This window comes from Rhodnius prolixus, unplaced genomic scaffold (genome assembly GCF_049639745.1).
Source record: "Rhodnius prolixus isolate KJV_2025 unplaced genomic scaffold, Rpr scaffold_6, whole genome shotgun sequence".
Lineage (NCBI taxonomy): Eukaryota > Metazoa > Arthropoda > Insecta > Hemiptera > Reduviidae > Rhodnius > Rhodnius prolixus.
Window position 1 is genome coordinate 4,587,290 of NW_027411634.1, and position 20,431 is coordinate 4,607,720.

General features: G+C 33.5%; 1 protein-coding gene and 1 long non-coding RNA gene across 4 annotated transcripts in view; one reads left to right on the forward strand and one right to left on the reverse strand.

Annotated features, from left to right (window-relative positions):
* The window catches only part of LOC141461368 (uncharacterized), a 214,602-nt gene that overhangs the window by 21,703 nt on the left and 172,468 nt on the right, over positions 1–20,431 (reverse strand). For all 3 annotated transcript variants that reach the window (XR_012462825.1, XR_012462826.1, XR_012462827.1), the window contains exon 5: positions 361–523. This is a non-coding gene — a long non-coding RNA (uncharacterized lncRNA). The remainder of the gene's footprint in view (positions 1–360; positions 524–20,431) is intronic.
* LOC141461364 (uncharacterized) overlaps positions 1–20,431 on the forward strand; it is a 159,285-nt gene that overhangs the window by 5,436 nt on the left and 133,418 nt on the right. The gene's annotated exons all lie outside the window — the stretch shown is intronic.

Below are 20,431 nucleotides of genomic sequence, written 5' to 3' on the forward strand. Positions count from 1 at the left end.
TTCGTGCTTACACTAATCTAAGAATACATGGCAATCTGGGTCACAAGCATCGATCGTCTCTTCTCCGGAGTAGTTAAGCTATTCCCGGGGGTTGATTAATGGCCTAGGAGTTGTAGACTATTCTACTAGGCCCTAAACCCTGTTGTTCACGCACACTTGTGCCCTTTTACTAGAACCACTATCATAACAATATCGTAAATCTTTTTCTAGAATTCAATTAGTCAAGTTAATTATTTGCTTTTGTTTTGTTGGCTAGTTGATAATTAAAAAAACTTAGACTGAAAGTGCTAATTGAAAGTGGGAGAGGAGAATTTCGTGCAATATATCTTGTGGAGATGTTACAAACATGCGGTTACTTACTATGTCTTTTGATTAGTTCCATTACCAACTCCAAGAGTGATACGTTGAAACATGTTTAAGAGAGAGAAGCTTAGAATGTGTACTTGGGTTGTGCATTTCAATTGTTTGAGGGCCAACCCTAAGTCATCTAAAGTCCTCTTCGGTTCCCCCAGAGTAAAAGCACCTGCAACACAAACCAAGAAGAAGGTATTAGCTCACAGCAATTAGTGTAACTGGATTCCCATATGGAGATCTCCTATTCGAATCCAGCTACTGGATCTTAGGTTTTGGCTTCCTTACATAAGTGCAGCTCATTTGTCCGGTGATGGACAGTATGGTCTTTTGTCAGTAACCTCAAAATCATCCAGTCAAACTTTTTTTAGTAGATGAAACAGAAACACTCAGAGCACCTTCCAGTGTTAACTTTTATCCCCTAAGATTTTGAACACAAATCTCTACCTAGCCTGGACTCTAAGTTCACGAATGAACCCAGCAATTGCTCTTAGGTAGTTAAGATTTTTTGGAACTTTTATCTTACTTTGCTTGTAAAAATCGTCCCCCAATACAGCTAGTTTCTCCTACTCGTAGATCTGGTAAGGGGCCAACAAGTTGATCGCGAAGCTAACGAGAGAGATAAGGATACTGAATACTCCTTGCCCTTATCTTTGTCTGGATATACCCCCAAATTACGATTCCTTGGTTAGAAACACGGAGATGCAGGCTTCTCTAACTAACGATAGGACAGTAAAATAAAAATTTAAATCTGTATATTTCTTGTAGTTACAACTCAACTAATAAATATTATTAATAAGATATTAAGTTGATTCAATATTCTTTCCCTTATTACTACATATTATAAGTTTGCATTTATTAAATATCAAGATTTTGGTAAGTAGATCGCGGCAAATTTTTCAGAGAAAAAGTTGATCTTATATATGTATATATATATCAGATAAAGAGGATGTTCCTAGAGGAAGTGATGGCCTCCAATTTGGATGTAAAGTCTTTAGACCATTGGAGATACTTCGTAAGGCAGAAAAAAGTAGCCAGACTTAAGTCCAATTATTTTATAAAGCGTTTCGCTAACCGGAAAAAGAATAAATTGGAAATTTAATAGTGAATAAAGAATATCTTAAATCTTTTACTGAATGAAATTCAGTTTTTCCTCCTAATTTCCGGCACAACAGCGTGAGTTGTTTGAAACACGTGAAAAAAAAGAGAGCTATATTTCCAAGAATAGTCTAGGCTTCGTGACTAGAAAAAATAATGTCAAATATTAAGAAGACAATCTAGAAGACATTGCACGATATTTCTACAGAAACGATTTATTTTTGGTGAGAATAATGTGTGGAATAAAACCACACAACCTGGTACAGATATAGTCATTTAATGACTAGATAAATTGTGCTTCAAAGTTGTTAACAACTTAACGCGCTTTGAATTGGCTAAGTTAATACTTATGTTAATAGGAGATATCCTGAAGAGTTATTGTTTTTGGTTATTTAAGTTCTGTCTTCAATTGAAGTACTTTAGATTAGATTGCAAACAAAAAATTACAGTTATAAAGGAGGATTTGCCCTATATTTTACAGAAAATTTGGGAATTTTATCTTTTACAGAAAAAGAGTAAAAAATTGTCAAAGTTGGGTGTTTTTCAACGTTTCGCTTTTTCGTGAACTTTTTTGGCAGGCAGTTTTAATAACAACATTTAATTTGAGTTAGTTAGTCCTAAGATAACTAAGTCGGATTTGTTGTTCTAAAGCCCCGGTATCTCTTATGAGATGAGGAGTGGGCGGGGAACAATGGGCATTGTGGATTGCCTGCGTTCCTTCCCCTTTCTGGTGGAACCGCCCATCTTAAGCAATCTTAATCTTAATCTTAATCTTAAGATAACTAAGTTAAACTTCATTATTAAATATCTACAATTAAATTACAAAAAAAAAAAAATTAAGTACCAGTGCACTTATACTTCAATCTTCATTACGGTTTAGGGGAACGCTTTAGTGCTAGGATAAGGATCAAATATGCAGGAGAAAAAAAAAAGGATAATCAAAAAAGCTGCAGCTAGAGGAAAACGTTTTTGGTATCTGTAGGGGAATGCAAAGGATCTGTAGGAGGCAGAGTGGGTTAGGATGACCTAATCTAGAGTTGGAAGAGGAGTTTTAGCTGGATTAAAGGATTGTACGGGCGGATTATTGGAAGCTATCTCAGGGAGTGAGTCGAAATTAGGGTACGAGGAGGAGGAGTCATGTCGCAAGTCTGGAAGAATTTAAAATTCCATCACTTTTGATGTTCCAAAAGTTTTAAATATTAAAAATCGACTTCATTAAAGGAATTTAATTTCAGATAACTAAGTATTGATTAAAATATACGATCATTTTAAACATTTAAGAGTAATAGACTAAGAATTTCGCTATAGCACATCCAAAATTTCTATATCGTAGAAATTATCCCCTAAAAATCAACAAGCTGTACAAACTGCTAGTACTAAGTTGCAGTCTCCCGGTTAAAAGAATGGAATGACGTTGCAGGCGGGACCTTGGGCTTCCAACAATTTCAAGGTGTACTTTTGTCGGTCAATCACCCGCCGTGCGGCTAACTCTCTAGTCAAACCTTAGATCACGTATTTCATACAAGATATTTTAGTATAATCATCCATCTTCAGTGAAAATTAGAATAATGTTTCTTTCAATATCAACAATAATATTTAAAATTTGATCCCGAGCTTTTTTCATTTATAACAATATTAAAAAGTAAAGAGGTTTTATTGTAAGTATTCTGTGCGGGGAGAAATCGTTAAAAAAACTCAAGTTTAGAGAAAATTCAGTGGAGTTGTTTTTGAGAAAAAAAAGAAAAACAGATGAAACAATTTGGTAAACTAACACTTCCGTTAGATTAATTTTATTCCAAAATTGCTGTTCATTATTTTTGGTGACTGATTCATAGTTTCAGTAGGATGAAAAAATAACTGCCAGTTTCAGTCGTAAATAAACTTTATTAAGCTGAGCTTTCGACCTAGGGGCTAGGTCATCTTCAGGGCTAATTGACAATTTACTGTTTTACATCAACACCAATACAGTACATTGTCAATTAGCCCTGAAGATGACCTAGTCCCTAGGTCGAAAGCTCGGCAGAATAAAGTTTATAATGACTGCTCTAATCGATTTATAGAATCGAATAAATCGATTAAGAATGTCGCTTACAATTAATCTATGGAAAAGACAAAAAAAAAAAACACAAGATTGCAAAAAAAAAAAAAATACAGAAACAGAAGATACTTAGACACGTCAAATAAAACGTGTACAATAATTATGCAATTACAGATTACAAATGGCCTTGTAACAGAAATGACAATTTCCTTATATACGAGTGTTATTACTAAGGAACGGATTTTTATGTATTTAAAAATGCCAAATATTTAATTAAAATATGCATTTATTTTCGTCAATTATGTGGAAAATATGTGATTTTCTTAAAATATTTTCTGGAATATTTAAGTAAAATGGACATTTTTTTTATGAAAATGGATTTTTTTTTGGGGGGGGGCAAGTTATAATTATTTATACAAGAGAAGAACATTTTTACAATTATAAATAAGTTTGTGGAAAGGGATATCTGCTCTAACCAAAGCCCGACACAGATCTGTACACAGAGTAGACTTACTTGATGATGGAGATGTAAGGAAGGCTTGATAGGACGTCCTCTCTTTCTTTCTGTTTTTATTCTCTATGTGCGATCCGGTGGCAATATGTTCGGTGACTTGGAAACGTTGAGAGCAAGAAACGCGCTTGTCACAAGCTGTGCAGTACAAAATGTCTCCATCACTTCGAAAAAGTTCTGCTGGAAACTCGCGAAGATATTTAGCAACCAGTTGTTTGTTTGAGGCCGATGTTCGTGGCATTTCACCCAAAAAAAGAATACACTAAGTGACCGAACGAAATGAATTGGACACTTCAACGAACGAGCTGAAAGAACAGACAACGTCAGAAAACTTCAAAGAACTAACAAGTGCCCGTCACTGTTTAGCAGCATTCTGTGTAAATTACAATGTTTTTGCTCTGTACATCTAACAGTTTTGATCTGATCAGATCTCCCTTATTCCTAGGTATTCCTTTCACCTTTTCGATGTCTTTTTTTTAACGTTAGACACGTTTTCTGTCAGTCGAACATTTTGGGACTCAAGTTGGGTAATGGCTTGTGCAAGAAATACGCAATTGTCAGAAAAGAATACACTAAGTGACCGAACGAAATGAATTGGATACTTCAACGAACGAGCTGAAAGAACAGACAACTTCAAAGAACTAACAAGTGCCCGTCACTCTTTAGCAGCATTCTGTGTAAATTACAATAACCATTGTACCCACTGTGATTCACAGCCCTGCAGCCTGTGGTTCACATTTCCTGTCAACCACCTCCCAATTATGAAAATATGCCCAAAATGAAAAAATCTGAAAAAATATGTACATATTTTGATTAAATATGTAGAAATATTTATTTATTTTAATCAAATATGTATAAATATGCGATAACATCCAAATATGTGGAAATATGTGAAATAAAAGTAGACTCAAACGGCTTAAAAAGTGTCAGTATGAATACTTCTAGTTGAAAAACGTCTGTAAATTGCCTAGAAAAAAATATGTAAATACATACGAATCCGTTCCCTAGTTATTACAATTTAAGTAATATTTATTTTCATTTTATAATTTTCAAAATTAAAACCATTATTTATTCTTTGATAAATCTTTTAATTAATAAAGTTATGAATCCAATTTATATTTGTAGAGTTTGTCAAAAATTTTGATAGCAAATATTATTTGATAAATTGAATGCGATACGAAATATAATCAGTAATTCTCATTTCCTGTTGTGTGTAAATAATATTTTTATCTTTTTGAGTTATACTTCAAGAAAAACCGCTATCATTTTGTATATTAGGTATAACAAATTATTGTTGATTATTTATTTATTATCAATTGAAGGTTAAACCATTTATATTTTTGGTTATTATTAAAAAACCACTAAGTGTTTTTTCTGTGATATGAAAGTATTTTGGCAGTTCCGGTTATAGATAATTAGCAATTAATAAATTTAATTACTCTAATGGCTAGCTGGATAAAAAGTTTTCCCAAAATCAAGTTTTGATTTTCAGCGATTTTTCTTATTTTTTTTTTTTTAAATAACTTTTACTGATTCAATAAGACATCGATACCGGATAGTTCCGATAAGAAAATGAGAGAATGTTATAAATAGAGCATTGTGTTTGTTTCAGAGAAAAGACCCCAGGGTCCTGTAAATTAGAATTGTGATTAGTCAATTATTTCTGTCAACTATGAAAATAATAAGACTAAATAACTAATAATAAGATTAAATGGTTTTGTTTAGAAGAATACTGATAATTGGTCAATCAGCGAGCTAAAACGTTATAGTTTATAAAAAAAAAAAAAATACAAAAAACTATTTCGAGCAAAAGAGGAAGTCGTCTTACTGTTCACCGTAAATATTTCCTGTTCCTGTTTATATTGCTAACAGCAGTTTCTTAAAAAATCATAAATAATAAAACGAGAGAAATTATAACCATAAAAAAAGTGATAAAAATCACAATGATAGCATTTTACCATCTAGCAGAAGGTCAATATGGCCTTTCCGATGGTGCCCTAAATACGTAATAGACCAACTGGGTATTGACTTGGACATCTAGGCGCCCTTATAGTTCCACACAAGAAAATATACCTATTGTTCAAGATATCATTCAGTCAAGATGTCTACTACAACTACATTTTCATATCATTATCACTTATACATAACGAGACCTTGAAATTAAAGAAACGGAAATGTAACAAACTAATAAAACATAGGCAATACTATTATAACCTTTCTAATTAATACAGTTTAATACTAGAAAAAAAAAATAATATGGCGACTATTTTAATCATAGTCTACACATGCCTCACTATGTTAGCTAAAGAACAATTAATTCACTTACATACATATGTGCTTACATCTCGTATTACACTTCGTAACTTAGGTTACACTTGTATCTACGTGTAATTAATCAGTTTGATGTACCGGAATTCAATTACACATGATACCATTTTGTATTACACTTGGTAACTTAAGTTACACTTTGTATTTGCATGCAATTAATCAGTATGTTGTACAGGAATTCAATTACACATGATACCATCTTGTACAACACTTGGTAACTTAGGTTACACTTGTATCTACGTGTAATTAATCAGTTTGATGTACAGAATTTCACTTACATAAGTTTCCATCTCGTACTACACTTGCTGACTGAGGTTACACTTTGTATTTGCGTGCAATGAATCAGTTTGATGTACAGAACTTCACTTACATAAGTTTGCATCTCGTACTACACTTGCTGACTCAGGTTACACTTGTATCTACGTGCAATTAATCAGTTTGATGTACAGGAATTCAATTACACATGATACCATCTCGTACTACACTTGGTAACTTAGGTTACACTTTGTATCTACGTGTAATTAATCAGTTTGATGTACAGGAATTCAATTACACATGATACTATTTCGTACTACACTTGCTAACTTAGGTTACATTTGTATCAACGTGTAATTAATCAGTATGATGTACAGGAATTCAATTACACTTGATACCATCTCGTACTACACTTGGTAACTTAGGTTACACTTGTATCTACGTGTAATTAATCAGTTTGATGTACAGGAATTCAATTACACATGATACCATTTTGTATTACACTTGGTAACGTACGTTACACTTTGTATTTGCATGCATTTAAACAGTATTATGTACAGGAATTCAATTACACATGATACTAACTCGTACTACACTTGGTAACTTAGCTTACACTTGTATCTACCTATAATTAATCAGTTTGATGTACCGGAATTCAATTACACATAATACCATCTCGTACTACACTTGGTAACTTAGGTTACACTTATATCTACGTGTAATTAATCAGTATGATGTACAGGAATTCAATTACACTTGATACCATCTCGTACTACACTTGGTAACTTAGGTTAAACTTGTATCTACGTGTAAATAATCAGTTTGATGTACCGGAATTCAATTACACATAATACCATCTCGTACTACACTTGGTAACTTAGGTTACACTTATATCTACGTGTAATTAATCAGTATGATGTACAGGAATTCAATTACACTTGATACCATCTCGTACTACACTTGGTAACTTAGGTTACACTTGTATCTACGTGTAATTAATCAGTGTGATGTACAGGAATTCAATTACACTTGATACCATCTCGTACTACACTTGGTAACTTAGGTTACACTTGTATCTACGTGTAATTAATCAGTATGATGTACAGGAATTCAATTACACTTGATACCATCTCGTACTACACTTGGTAACTTAGGTTACACTTGTATCTACGTGTAATTAATCAGTGTGATGTACAGGAATTCAATTACACATGACACCATTTTGTACAACACTTGGTAAGATAGGTTACACTTGTATCTATGTGTAATTAATCAGTATGATGTACAGGAATTCAATTACACTTGATACCATCTCGTACTACACTTGGTAACTTAGGTTACACTTGTATCTACGTGTAATTAATCAGTGTGATGTACAGGAATTCAATTACACTTGATACCATCTCGTACTACACTTGGTAACTTAGGTTACACTTGTATCTACGTGTAATTAATCAGTATGATGTACAGGAATTCAATTACACTTGATACCATCTCGTACTACACTTGGTAACTTAGGTTACACTTGTATCTACGTGTAATTAATCAGTGTGATGTACAGGAATTCAATTACACTTGATACCATCTCGTACTACACTTGGTAACTTAGGTTACACTTGTATCTACGTGTAATTAATCAGTATGATGTACAGGAATTCAATTACACTTGATACCATCTCGTACTACACTTGGTAACTTAGGTTACACTTGTATCTACGTGTAATTAATCAGTGTGATGTACAGGAATTCAATTACACATGACACCATTTTGTACAACACTTGGTAAGATAGGTTACACTTGTATCTATGTGTAATTAATCAGTATGATGTACAGGAATTCAATTACACTTGATACCATCTCGTACTACACTTGGTAACTTAGGTTACACTTGTATCTACGTGTAATTAATCAGTGTGATGTACAGGAATTCAATTACACTTGATACCATCTCGTACTACACTTGGTAACTTAGGTTACACTTGTATCTACGTGTAATTAATCAGTATGATGTACAGGAATTCAATTACACTTGATACCATCTCGTACTACACTTGGTAACTTAGGTTACACTTGTATCTACGTGTAATTAATCAGTGTGATGTACAGGAATTCAATTACACATGACACCATTTTGTACAACACTTGGTAAGATAGGTTACACTTGTATCTACGTGTAATTAATCAGTATGATGTACAGGAATTCAATTACACTTGATACCATCTCGTACTACACTTGGTAACTTAGGTTAAACTTGTATCTACGTGTAAATAATCAGTTTGATGTACCGGAATTCAATTACACATAATACCATCTCGTACTACACTTGGTAACTTAGGTTACACTTATATCTACGTGTAATTAATCAGTATGATGTACAGGAATTCAATTACACTTGATACCATCTCGTACTACACTTGGTAACTTAGGTTACACTTGTATCTACGTGTAATTAATCAGTGTGATGTACAGGAATTCAATTACACATGACACCATTTTGTACAACACTTGGTAACATAAGTTACACTTGTATCTACGTGTAATTAATCAGTTTGATGTACAGGAATTCAATTACACATGATACCATCTCCTACAACACTTGGTAACTTAGGTTACACTTGTATCTACGTGAAATTAATCAGTTTGATGTACAGGAATTCAATTACACATGATACCATCTCCTACAACACTTGGTAACTTAGGTTACACTTGTATCTACGTGTAATTAATCTGTTTGATGTACAGGAATTCAATTACACATGACACCATTTTGTACAACACTTGGTAAGATAGGTTACACTTGTATCTATGTGTAATTAATCAGTTTGATGTACAGGAGTTCAATTACACATGATAATAACTCATACTACAATTGGTAACTTAGGTTACACTTGTATCTACGTGCAATTAATCAGTTTGATGTGCAGGAATTCAATTACACATGATACCATCTCTTACAACACTTGGTAACTTAGGTTACACTTGTATCTACGTGTAATTAATCAGTTTGATGTACCGGAATTCAATTACACATGATACCATCTCCTACAACACTTGGTAACTTAGGTTACACTTGTATCTACGTGTAATTAAACAATTTGAAATACAGGAATTCAAGTACACATGATACCATGTCGTACTACACTTGGTAACTCAGGTTACACTTGTATCTACGTCTAATTAATCAATTTGAAGTACTGGAATTCAATTACACATGATACCATCTCCTACAACACTTGGTAACTTAGGTTACACTTGTATCTACGTGTAATTAAACAATTTGAAATACAGGAATTCAAGTACACATGATACCATCTCGTACTACACTTGCTGACTGAGGTTACACTTGTATCTACGTGTAATTAATCAGTTCGATGTACAGGAATTCAATTACACATAATACCATCTCGTACTACACTTGCTAACTTAGGTTACACTTGTATCTACGTGTAATTAATCAGTATGATGTACAGGAATTCAATTACACTTAATACCATCTCGTACTACACTTGGTAACTTAGGTTACACTTGTATCTACGTGTAATTAATCAGTGTGATGTACAGGAATTCAATTACACATGACACCATTTTGTACAACACTTGGTAACATAAGTTACACTTGTATCTACGTGTAATTAATCAGTTTGATGTACAGGAATTCAATTACACATGATACCATCTCCTACAACACTTGGTAACTTAGGTTACACTTGTATCTACGTGTAATTAATCAGTTTGATGTACAGGAATTCAATTACACATGATACTATCTCCTACAACACTTGGTAACTTAGGTTACACTTGTATCTACGTGTAATTAATCAGTTTGATGTACCGGAATTCAATTACACATGATACCATTTTGTACAACACTTGGTAACTTAAATTACACTTTGTATTTGCATGCAATTAATCAGTATGTTGTACAGGAATTCAATTACACATGACACCATTTTGTACAACACTTGGTAACTTAGGTTACACTTGTATCTACGTGCAATTAATCAGTTTGATGTACAGGAATTCAATTACACATGACACCATTTTGTACAACACTTGGTAACATAGGTTACACTTGTATCTATGTGTAATTAATCAGTTTGATGTACAGGAGTTCAATTACACATGATACTAACTCGTACTACACTTGGTAACTTAGGTTACACTTGTATCTACGTGCAATTAATCAGTTTGATGTGCAGGAATTCAATTACACATGATACTATCTCCTACAACACTTGGTAACTTAGGTTACACTTGTATCTACGTGTAATTAATCAGTTTGATGTACCGGAATTCAATTACACATGATACCATTTTGTACAACACTTGGTAACTTAAATTACACTTTGTATTTGCATGCAATTAATCAGTATGTTGTACAGGAATTCAATTACACATGACACCATTTTGTACAACACTTGGTAACTTAGGTTACACTTGTATCTACGTGCAATTAATCAGTTTGATGTACAGGAATTCAATTACACATGACACCATTTTGTACAACACTTGGTAACATAGGTTACACTTGTATCTATGTGTAATTAATCAGTTTGATGTACAGGAGTTCAATTACACATGATACTAACTCGTACTACACTTGGTAACTTAGGTTACACTTGTATCTACGTGTAATTAATCAGTTTGATGTACCGGAATTCAATTACACATGATACTAACTCGTACTACACTTGGTAACATAGGTTACACTTGTATCTACGTGTAATTATTCAGTTTGATGTACCGGAATTCAATTACACATGACACCATTTTGTACAACACTTGGTAACATAGGTTACACTTGTATCTACGTGTAATTAATCAGTTTGATGTACAGGAGTTCAATTACACATGATACTAACTCGTACTACACTTGGTAACTTAGGTTACACTTGTATCTACGTGCAATTAATCAGTTTGATGTACAGGAATTCAATTACACATGATACCATCTCTTACAACACTTGGTAACTTAGGTTACACTTGTATCTACGTGTAATTAATCAGTTTGATGTACCGGAATTCAATTACACATGATACCATTTTGTATTACACTTGGTAACGTACGTTACACTTTGTATTTACATGCATTTAAACAGTATGATGTACAGAATTTCACTTACATAAGTTTCCATCTCGTACTACACTTGCTGACTGAGGTTACACTTTGTATTTGCGTGCAATGAATCAGTTTGATGTACGGAACTTCACTTACATAAGTTTAGATCTCGTACTACACTTGCTGACTGAGGTTACACTTGTATCTACGTGCAATTAATCAGTTTGATGTACAGAATTTCACTTACATAAGTTTTCGTCTCGTACTACACTTGCTGACTGAGGTTACACTTTGTATTTGCGTGCAATGAATCAGTTTGATGTACGGAACTTCACTTACATAAGTTTGCATCTCGTACTACACTTGCTGACTGAGGTTACACTTGTATCTACGTGCAATTAATCAGTTTGATGTACAGGAATTCAATTACACATGATACTATTTTGTACAAAACTTGGTAACATAGGTTACACTTGTATCTACGTGTAATTAATCAGTTTCATGTACAGGAGTTCAATTACACATGATACTAACTCGTACTACACTTGGTAACTTAGGTTACACTTGTATCTACGTGCACTTAACCAGTTTGATGTACAGGAATTCAATTACACATGAAACCATCTCGTACTGCACTTGGTATCTTAGGTTACGCTTGTAACTTCGTGTAATTAATCAGTTTGATGTACAGGAATTCAATTACACATGATACCATCTCGTAGCAGACTTGGTAACTTAGGTTACGCTTGTATCTACGTGTAATTAATGAGTTTGATGTACCGGAATTCAATTACACATTATACCATTTTGTATTACACTTGGTAACGTACGTTACACTTTGTATTTACATGCATTTAAACAGTATGATGTACAAAATTTCACTTACATAAGTTTCCATCTCGTAGTACACTTGCTGACTGAGGTTACACTTTGTATTTGCGTGCAATGAATCAGTTTGATATACGGTACTTCACTTACATAAGTTTGCATCTCGTACTACACTTGCTGACTGAGGTTACACTTGTATCTACGTGCAATTAATCAGTTTGATGTACTGGAATTCAAGTACACATGATACCATCTCCTACAACACTTGGTAACTTAGGTTACACTTGTATCTACGTGTAATTAAACAATTTGAAATACAGGAATTCACGTACACATGATACCATCTCGTACTACACTTGGTAACTCAGGTTACACTTGTATCTACGTGTAATTAATCAGTTTGATGTACAGGAATTCAATTACACATGATACCATCTCGTACTACACTTGGTAACTCAGGTTACACATGTATCTACGTGTAATTAATCAATTTGAAGTACTGGAATTCAATTACACATGATTCCATCTCTTACGACACTTGGTAACTTAGGTTACACTTGTATCTACGTGTAATTGTATCTACCATTTTGTATTACACTTGGTAACGTAGGTTACGCTTTGTATTTGCATGCATTTAAACAGTAGGATGTACAGAACTTCACTTACATAAGTTTCCATTTCGTACTACACTTGCTGACTGAGGTTACACTTGTATCTACGTGTAATTAATCAGTTTGATGTATAGGAATTCAATTACACATGATACTATCTCGTAGTACACTTGGTAACTTAGGTTACACTTGTATCTACGTGTAATTAAACAATTTGATGTATAGGAATTCAATTACACATGATACCATCTCGTAGCAGACTTGGTAACTTAGGTTACGCTTGTATCTACGTGTAATTGATCAGTTTGATGTACCGGAATTCAATTACACATTATACCATTTTGTATTACACTTGGTAACGTACGTTACACTTTGTATTTACATGCATTTAAACAGTATGATGTACAGAATTTCACTTACATAAGTTTCCATCTCGTAGTACACTTGCTGACTGAGGTTACACTTTGTATTTGCGTGCAATGAATCAGTTTGATGTACGGAACTTCACTTACATAAGTTTGCATCTCGTACTACACTTGCTGACTGAGGTTACACTTGTATCTACGTGCAATTAATCAGTTTGATGTACTGGAATTCAAGTACACATGATACCATCTCCTACAACACTTGGTAACTTAGGTTACACTTGTATCTACGTGTAATTAAACAATTTGAAATACAGGAATTCACGTACACATGATACCATCTCGTACTACACTTGGTAACTCAGGTTACACTTGTATCTACGTGTAATTAATCAGTTTGATGTACAGGAATTCAATTACACATGATACCATCTCGTACTACACTTGGTAACTCAGGTTACACTTGTATCTACGTGTAATTAATCAATTTGAAGTACTGGAATTCAATTACACATGATTCCATCTCTTACAACACTTGGTAACTTAGGTTACACTTGTATCTACGTGTAATTGTATCTACCATTTTGTATTACACTTGGTAACGTACGTTACGCTTTGTATTTGCATGCATTTAAACAGTAGGATGTACAGAACTTCACTTACATAAGTTTCCATTTCGTACTACACTTGCTGACTGAGGTTACACTTGTATCTACGTGTAATTAATCAGTTTGATGTATAGGAATTCAATTGCACATGATACTATCTCGTAGTACACTTGGTAACTTAGGTTACACTTGTATCTACGTGTAATTAAACAATTTGAAATACAGGAATTCAAGTACACATGATACCATCTCGTACTACACTTGGTAACTCAGGTTACACTTGTATCTACGTGTAATTAATCAATTTGATGTGCTGGAATTCAATTACACATGATACCATCTCCTACAACACTTGGTAACTTAGGTTACACTTGTATCTACGTGTAATTAATCAGTATGATGTACAGGAATTCAATTACACTTAATACCATCTCGTACTACACTTGGTAACTTAGGTTACACTTGTATCTACGTGTAATTAATCAGTGTGATGTACAGGAATTCAATTACACATGACACCATTTTGTACAACACTTGGTAACATAAGTTACACTTGTATCTACGTGTAATTAATCAGTTTGATGTACAGGAATTCAATTACACATGATACCATCTCCTACAACACTTGGTAACTTAGGTTACACTTGTATCTACGTGTAATTAATCAGTTTGATGTACAGGAATTCAATTACACATGATACTATCTCCTACAACACTTGGTAACTTAGGTTACACTTGTATCTACGTGTAATTAATCAGTTCGATGTACAGGAATTGAATTACACATGATACCATTTTGTATTACACTTGGTAACGTACGTTGCGCTTTGTATTTGCATGCATTTAAACAGTTTGTTGTACAGAACTTCACTTACATAAGTTTCCATCTCGTACTACACTTGCTGACTGAGGTTACACTTGTATCTACGTGTAATTAATCAGTTTGATGTACAGGAATTCAATTACACATGATACCATTTTGTATTACACTTGGTAACGTACGTTGCGCTTTGTATTTGCATGCATTTAAACAGTTTGATGTACAGAACTTCACTTACATAAGTTTTCATCTCGTACTACACTTGGTAACGTACGTTACACTTTGTATTTGCATGCATTTAAACAGTTTGATGTACAGAACTTCACTTACATAAGTTTCCATCTCGTACTACACTTGCTGACTGAGGTTACACTTTGTATTTGCGTGCAATGAATCAGTTTGATGTACAGAACTTCACTTACATAAGTTTGCACCTCGTACTACACTTGCTGACTGAGGTTACACTTGTATCTACGTGTAATTAATCAGTTTGATGTACAGAACTTCACTTACATAAGTTTGCAGCTCGTACTACACTTAGTGACTGAGGTTACACTTGTATCTACGTGTAATTAATCAGTTTGATGTACAGAACTTCACTTACATAAGTTTGCACCTCGTACTACACTTGCTGACTGAGGTTACACTTGTATCTACGTGTAATTAATCAGTTTGATGTACAGAACTTCACTTACATAAGTTTGCAGCTCGTACTACACTTAGTGACTGAGGTTACACTTGTATCTACGTGCAATGAATCAGTTTGATGTACAGAACTTCACTTACATATGTTTCCATCTCGAACTACACGTGCTGACTGAATGGGGAAGGTTATATGAGGTTAATTGTTATACAAAATGTTAATATAATAAATCATAAAATATTTTGGAAAAATAACAAATTAATTAAACCTAAAAATTATTTGTAATTATTTGTAGTAATTGTAAATTCAAATTTGTATTTTATTGAGGGGGTCGTGCGAATGTAATCAGAAATTACGGAATTATACATGAACTTATTATTTAATATATTTAGTTAAATTAATACACTTAAATTTTATCTAAATTATACTAATTTTACTTAAAAATTAGACCTATAAAACCATTAAACATGTACTAGGTTTCATTAATTTTCAATTTTATCATTTTTACAAAATGTTTTATGATTTAATTATATTCTGAATATAACACGCGTAATTTTCGCTAGTGTAGTGCGGGACGGTAAGAGTAAGTAAAGTCGAAATCTCTACACCAAAATGATTAATCTACCTCTGTTTATGGATGAATGTCTGAAATCGATCAGAAATTCAATGAACATGCGTGCCTCGATCGATAAAATCAAAGAGAATTTTTGGGAGTTTGATTTACGGCGGATATTTACGGACATAAACTCACGAACCATTTTGTTCAAGTTACTTTTTAGTACACAGGAAACCTGAAAATCTATATTTCCGGTGACGTCTCAAAATGGAAAACTTGTTCAATTACAATACTTTCTTATGATTCGTAGTTGAAAGAAGCAGGTGAGGGTCGAGTTCGGTAAGAGTCACTTGCTCGTATCTCGAGATCGGTATGAGTCAGTTGCTTGGATCTCAGGTGTCACATTAAGGAAAACGATAGGTTATTTTCTTCCTTAACTCCTCTCAACAATGTTTATGAAAGAAATGCTGTTAATGAACCCCGTAAAAACGCCTTGGTCGGCAGAGACGGTAGACTAAGACACTGGCCGTCTTTCCCACTTAAGACTACTAGACCATAAGTTACGCGTCCTTTAATTTGCTAACACAATTTATTTATACGATTAAATGCGCAGTAAAATTATCGATAATGAAACGAATCGAAGTGTGATAAGATAACTCTTTATAAAACCCGAATTGTGTCCATTTTTACCTCAATGTTTTATTGAGTGCGACGGTGTTTTGAAATTAATTAATTAATTAATTTATTTATTTTTGTAAGTACGTTCATTTTTTTGATTCTATTTTAGATTTTTAATTTTTTTGTAGACACATTTTGTTTATGCGTGAATATGTTAATGGCTGTAAAATTTACAATTCACGCTGCTAGACCTATTGTTGTACTCAAACGGTATTACCTTTACCTTTGCCGAGAATTCTTATCCCCCATCGATGATGCCTGCCGTCAAAGCAACTAACTATCTTCAAATGACTGGCCTTGCAAGTCTCCACTTATCGTTTAACTAAAGTTACCTTTAAAGGGTGAAGAGATTAATTAGATAATCTTCACTTTTTAATAATAATTCCGCCAAATTCATGTCTCGAGTCTATCAAGATCTAAGTTCAAGTCCACCAAAACCTGTGCTAGAGATCGCCGTGGTGCCACGATGAGCTGGAGAGGTTGACTTTTACAACCTGAAGAAATCTTTCTTTGCAGCGAACTCTGAACAAAATTTCACTCGATCAATGTCATAAACACTCGCTCACACTTATGAACTCATTACAGGGTCTCAAACAAACGCATACACATTGATCAAACAATGATATTATGCGAGCCACATTAGATCTTTTAAGTTTCGGTTGATTTGAACTAATTAAATTAACATACTATTCTTCTTCTTTTTTTTTTCTTATTTAAAGCAAAAGGAGCATCAAAAGTCTCCAAACTTCAAATCTACAAGAAAGAGTGCGGCAAAACTATCAAACTGTACAAAATTTTACAGGATTTTTAACAATTAGACCACTTAGCCTGCAGCGCTCCCAGATAATGAAACAAAACATATCTAGGTTCCCTAGGAAGAATTTAGGGTATCGAAAGTTTAGGTTAACCGTTCACCTTCTTAACGCTCCCTAAGCTCCTCCCTAGAAGTTCTAAAATAGATCCTCCTCAAGACTATGTGGATTCTAGTAAGATATATTTTCACCAATAGATGGTAGCCCCAGCTAGAGTGGGTAATCAGTTGTTCGGGATAACACATCACTGGTGTTCTACGCACCAATCCCATTTCTACGGCCTTTTCCAGAGATTTTACAAAGGTAGCTTCCCAAAAATCAACAAAGAAAACTCCTCGTTGTCTAAACGGTCTTCCCAAGAGCGAGCAAATCCTTCACTAACTCCTAATAATTACACAGTTTTGAAACCAACTTAGTCTGGAAACGCTACTTAGACACAACCTCCCAAAGTTTTTAAAAGAAACCAAACTCACCTGGCATAACCTATAAATGATTAATTAAGGCCACCACCAATCTGATTAACAATCTCATTTAGTTGCAAACACACCTGGCCACAACAATTTTTGCAGCTGTGATTTCCTTGGTACATCTATTAATCATCACAGCATATTCTTTCCATTACCATCAATAGCTCTCATTGAAGTATTCAAAACAAAAGCTGCCCACCGTCACACATAGAATCAGATAAGACGCTGTCTTTGTTTCTCATTTCAATCATTGTCTTCTTGGTACTGGCTGGACTGTACGCGGTAATTATTAAATCATTACACGTCATCCTCACCAGACATATCCCTTCTTCAAGACAGACTCCCTTAGTCATACTAACTATACCTGCTTTAGCATTTTCATATTGATTATTGATTATTATTTATTTATTAGCTGCGTTTTGATAATTATCTTAGGGTGCGTTCCACTAAGCGACCACAACGACCACGCTCACGACCGCGATTTTGCCCGTTCCACTTGCTTGCGAGCGTTGCAATCGAAAACCCAAGTGGAATGGTCTATGGGCGTTTTAACCGTTCATGTAAACATTACAAATGGCGGCCTCGAAAATAAGTCAGAAGCTTGAAGAGGTTGATTTTTAATTTTAACCCCGTTTATAAGCAGTTATGATAAACTTTATTAATTATTGGTAAAGGTGACATATTAAAAAAATATATATAATTCAATTTTTTATATTACATTTTAGTGGAGTATTTTTAATAAATTTACGTTTAAATAAAATTAAAATATCTTTATTATATTTATATAATATATTTATATTAAATATTAGATATTTATTAATCATGCTTTAGAAAGTTCTTTATCTAGTTCCGGTGAAGAGTGGAATGCAATTTTACAAAATCGCAATGATGTAAAGCGAAAACTTAGGCCACGTATTATTAGCTATCAGTGTAATTGATCTTTATTCAGATGAAGAATTTAAAAGTTATTTCAGGTAAATGATTTTGTGTTATTCAGTGATTTAGTATGTAAAGGGATAAGTAATTATTTATTTATTTATTTTTTTGTAGACTTTCGAGAAACACATTCTATTATTTACATGAAATAATACTTTCATTTACATGAGATAATTCTGGCAGGGACTCTATTCAGGGATAGAGCTCTCAGATCTTATGTACTCGTATGCTCAGTCTTCTTCTAACTCTGTGATGGCGGCGAACCTTTTAAGCTCGGCGTGTCAAAATTTTGGAAAACCCTACCTAACCTCTGGTGCCGTCTCAATATAGAAATATTCATAATTTTTGGATATTTGCAATCACAGTAGAAAAAAAAAAGATTTATTAAATGTCCCACTTTATGGTAATTGATCTGAGGAAGGTTTGCCAAGATACTTATTCTCAATTATTACCGTAATTTCTTCAAAGTACTCGGCTAAATTATTTAAAATTTTATAATAATTTTTTGTCTCTGTCAATGCGTGTCACCCAGAATGAGTTAGCGTGTCACCTTTGACACGTGTGTTATAGGTTCGCCATCACTATTCTAACTCATATCTTCTGTAAAGCCATGACTGAGTGCGAGAGATAGTTCTATGTCAGATTTCTAGCTTCCAACCTTCAGGGTCGTCGAAAATCTAATTACAAATTGAGTAAATACTGTTTACCTTTCTTGCTATACATTCTACAAAATGGATTCCCTATAAAAGCTAGATCAGAAGGAAATAATGCCTTGTAGAAATATTAATTTCCTAATAATTACGCCACAAATCTCACTCTTGAGTTCATTAAGAAAGGTTCGAATCCCCAAAACTCTGTGCTGTAAGTAATTATTTAAGAGGAAGGCAAGTAAGAGTTGCAAACCTGGTTTTATGTAAATTTGTATCCTAATTTCCCACAACTTAGTATCTAACTCCCAAAAGGGGTAAATCAGTATGATTTAGAACAGTGATGGCGAACCTTTTGAGCTCGATGTGTCAAAATTTTGAAAACTCGAAACATAATAATTTTCGTGGCGTGTCCACACATCACAAAAGTAAAGACTAAAAAAAATAGAAATATTTATAATTTTTTTAAGTTAATTATTTGTTTAATGCCATTTAAAATACAAAAACCAAAATTATGAAACCAATGATTTACATTTAGAGACTTGTTATACATATTTCATTGACACTTAACATAAAAAATCAAATAATATATATTTATATATAATTGAACAATTCAGAATTAAATTATTAATTATTATTAACGTAAGTAATAATATTATTATTAATAACCAACTCTGGCCGTTGTGAGAGACAAATATTTGAATTATGAAATGTTTCATCTTTGAAGATGCGTGTCCACCCAAAATGAGCTCGCGTGTCAGCACCGACACGCGTGTCATAGGTTCGCCATCACTGATTTAGAACATTATCAATGGAAT